Genomic DNA, 4,137 nt, shown 5'->3' on the forward strand with positions numbered 1-4,137 from the left:
ATACCCGAGACTGCCCAGCGGACATTGGAAGTGCCCAGCGGACAGTCCCAGCGGACGGTCCGCCAGGCAGCCTCGGACTGAGTTCTTGTGTGCAGGTTTTAAGCAACGATCGTCTATTCACCCCCCCCTCTAGGCGTACTTTCAGCTACGGGTGAGTTGACAGAGATCCCGCAGCAGCAGCCTGCACCTTAGGGACAAGGTGCTGCGAGTACTTCTTTGGGTGGCATATTGGTCACTCCGCCGAAGTGGCAGTATGCCATTCCACGTGAGCTGATTGAAGATCCAATGTTTACATCGGACACCCTGAAGCAATTCCAAGATACCTTCAAAGATCTATATACGTTTTCCACGGAATAAGGTTAGTTCTTTTCTTTTTTATTTCAATGAGAAAATTTGAATATAGTTAGTGAATTTATTTAATGTGAATGAAAACTTTAGTGGTGAATTCATAATGTGGACCTTAGTTATTAGGACCGGCGGTTCGACCGGAAAAAACCCGAACCAGAGCCTCCAGCGGTTTGGTTCGCTTAAAACATCGGCCATGCAAATTGACCGGTAAAAACCGATGAACCGGCCGGTTTTTTGAAACTGGTGAACCAGGGGGTTCCTTTCGAACCGGGCAGCTTTTGTAGTTGGAGCTTGCTGCCCCTCGTTTCCTTCGGTACAGCGCATCCAAGCTAAGGGCAAAACAGGAAAAATACAACTGAGCATACCCAGCTAGTGGCACTGACTGCATCTGCATCCAGTGGCGCTCCTCGTCGCCGTCGGCGGCCTGGTGGTTATGTTGTTCGCTTCTCCGTGCGGATGGCCGGCAGCCCCAGCTCAGCTACGGCTCGGCCTCAGCCCGTGGAGCAGTGGCCCCCTGCTCTCCGTGTCTGCTCGCCGGCAGAGGTGACGGCCTGGGGGACGCATGCTGCGACGGCGAGTCACACAGTTACACCCTTGGTCTGTGATGCCCTGCAACCTACCCAAGGCCATCATGTCCTCCTCTTCAAGCGCGGGCATGCCACCGTGACAGCGTGAGGTACCTATTCCATCCTCGCCATTTGCATACGGATTAACTCAATCACGTTTGTTGCACTAATCCTGTTCGTATCGAATGTTGTACTCTGCTAGCAAGACAACACTAGTCCTACCTCATCTCCTCTGCTTGCTTTGTCAGTTCAGTAAATAATCTATCCGCCACCTCCTGTTCGTGAAAATGCTCTGCCAAGATGGATTAATTTCAACCTGCCGACCAGGTGCTTGATAGAATGTTCATGAGAGATGGGAAATTATTTTCCATTAATATGCCTTATTCTTTCAACAATGGTAGAAACTGTATCACAATTTCTTCCTGATCATTGAGCATGCCTATGCAAGAATTGATTATACATAATGGCTTGATATTTTTAATTATCAGATCTTTAGTATTCAATGTTCACTAAATATTTTCCATTTTAACCTCCAGTTTGCATATGTGCGTGATTTCTAGAATGTTCATCCCAGCCCAGTAAGAGAGCATTCAGCTGGGAACATCAAGTCATTGTGTAGTGGAACTTTTCAAAGTACCATTAAGTTATTTATGACCTTATTTTTCATTTTTGATCAATTATATATTATGTTAGTCCTAAGTATTTGTGGCCAGTTCAATTCAACCGGCTCAAACTAATACCCCAAAGGCCAATGGACAGTCAATGCAGTTAACGCAACAGGCGAACCCACAGAGCCTCCTGAGGTGTGTGCAAAATTTCGGAACCCAATCAGTTCTATAATCAGAACACAAAGATGGTTTTGGATCCAATGATTTCCGATTGGCTAATGGTTCCTGAGGGGAAGAAAGAAGCGATGTGGCAATTGTTGAGCAAAATTTTTATTTTGCTAAGAGGAACTAAAGACAAAGTAAAGCATAATGCTAGGAAGATGCTGGGTGAAAGTTTCCACCGGTGGAAGAGTAATCTGAATACCAAGTATGTCCAGCAGGGCCAAACGCCATTTGCAGATTACGGGGACATCACACAAGCATAATGAGAAGAGTTTGTTTAGCAAAAGACCTCTGAGGAAGCTCTAGCCCTGAGCCAAATAAATAAAGATCTAGCACTGAGCAACATATATAAAGTCCGTCTTGGCCCGGGTGGATACCAAAGGAAGGTCAATCGGTGGCGGCATGAAAGAGAGGATGTAATAGCCGCCGAGCAACCCGACCTGTTTGAAGGCTTTGACGAACGTGGCTATTTCTAGCTTCAAGCAAGTATACCTAAGATACTGGATGTCAAGATTAAGTTTGACCAACCCGGGATCGAAGCGGTAGCACAAAAAATGTACGAACTTACCGAGCTTCAAAAGCAAGAAAAGTTCAAAGCCAAGAGGGACAAGGATGTCCTTAGTACAGCCATTGGGTCCAAAGAGCATGGAGGCCACGCCAGAGGCGTGTCCTCTAAGATCGCGTTCCTTGACCCTGAAGCTATTTGCAAGTCCAGGCATCTCGGACTAATGTGGTGGAAGGACGACCATGATGTGCTAAGCAAGTGTGAAACACGAAGGAAAAACGAGCAAAACGAATAAAAGAACACCAAAGGATGATAAAGAGGGTTGGGGTTTATATATCACTTCAGATGCAACAATAGCAAGACAGGGATGTCATATGGGCACCATACAACGTTAAGTAAGTGTACTTTCAGTCATTTGTTATAATATGCACTTGCTTCACATAAATGCCTAAGAAATCGTATATAATATTTGTGCAGAAATCACTAGATTCTTTTATGCTACAGCCAAAGTTTGCAAACATGCTCGTATTGGACTCTGCTGATTGGGATAAGAGCAGATACAAAGAATTCATTTCCATCCTCAACATGTTAGCAAAATTCTTATGTTCTACATGTACATCATGCTAAATGTTCCACAAAAACTACATATATAAACTAACTTCTCATTTCTTTTTTCTTAAAACAGGTCTTACATGCACCGCATTTACAAAAGAGGAATTTATCCCCTGACATAAAAGAAGAAATGAGAATACGCACAAACTTCTCATGCCACAAGCAACCCGCAGGTTCCATGTACCGTGGATACTACATGTGCAAGCACACGAGGGAGCTCGGTCTGATCCCGAATGTGTAAGGGGCTACTCTTTATTAGGGATAGATGCATAAATGCATATTGTTTTTGCGTATATTTAACACTTGGTTTAATTTTTCCATGGATTTTTGAATTGCATATTCAGCCGAGAAGACACGAGGAGCAACTCCATGAGCAACAACTTCTCAATGTAGTCACCGATTTATGTCATTTCATTTTGCATGAAGTGGTCTATGTAAGGGAGCATTTTGTTCACCCTGAATATGAATTGGCAACTGACAAAATATATGAAGGTCTTCATCAGTAGGACGCTCTGCACCTCCGTGCCAGCTCTAGTAGCGTTAGTCGAGAGGGGGGGGAATAGGATAAAAATGTGTATTCTATGCGCATTTTGATGATGTACTCTAATGATGCACTGTAATAATATACTTCTATATGATTTGATTTTGTATGCGTAATTATTTATATTTATGAAACATATTCAATGTCGATCACTATGACAATCGATCGCGCACTAGCTTGATAGGTCAAAATTGGCGGGAAACAAATTCTAAAACATAGCAGGAAATAAATTTGGAAAATTTAAATTCAAATCAGTGAATTTTTGCAGGAAACCCATTTCTCTAGGCGGGTCACGCCTTTACCTGCCCCTGGAAATCCGTTTTCAGAGGCGGGTGAGCCCGTGATCTGCCCCTGCAAATAGCTTTGTAGCTGCAAGAAGTAAGAACGGGTATCGCGTCCGCACAAATGTTGTTTTACCCACTCCGAAAAATGTTTTATGTAGTAGTAAGACAGGATAGCGTCTGGACGTTAGAATAGATTATATTCTTCCAAACACCCAGCAGCTTTATCCACTCAATGGTTCCAAGGAAAACGATCCCTAGCTAGGCAGGGTGTTGCAATGTGAATAATTTGCAATTTTTCTTTGCGTGACTTGCTAAATGATCAATTAGAACAAAAAATCGTTGGATGATCGACAAGTTTAGACCGGAAAATGGAAGGAGCTAAACAAGCCATATGCATAATTTTTTCAGATGGAACGACAGCATGAACTTTTCAGATACGGAACAATGTGAA

The 4,137-nt window shown here is 43.5% G+C and overlaps 1 long non-coding RNA gene across 1 annotated transcript; it reads left to right on the top strand.

The window, feature by feature from the left end:
- The first annotated feature begins 735 nt into the window (after positions 1-735).
- On the top strand, positions 736-3,499 carry LOC112903122. The gene is made up of 5 exons (XR_003230731.1): positions 736-1,024; positions 1,674-2,644; positions 2,727-2,836; positions 2,935-3,098; positions 3,206-3,499. It is a non-coding gene; the product is annotated as an uncharacterized LOC112903122 (long non-coding RNA).
- Positions 3,500-4,137: the final 638 nt, after the last annotated feature.

Source organism: Panicum hallii, chromosome 1 (assembly GCF_002211085.1).
Source record: "Panicum hallii strain FIL2 chromosome 1, PHallii_v3.1, whole genome shotgun sequence".
In the NCBI taxonomy this organism is placed as follows: domain Eukaryota; kingdom Viridiplantae; phylum Streptophyta; class Magnoliopsida; order Poales; family Poaceae; genus Panicum; species Panicum hallii.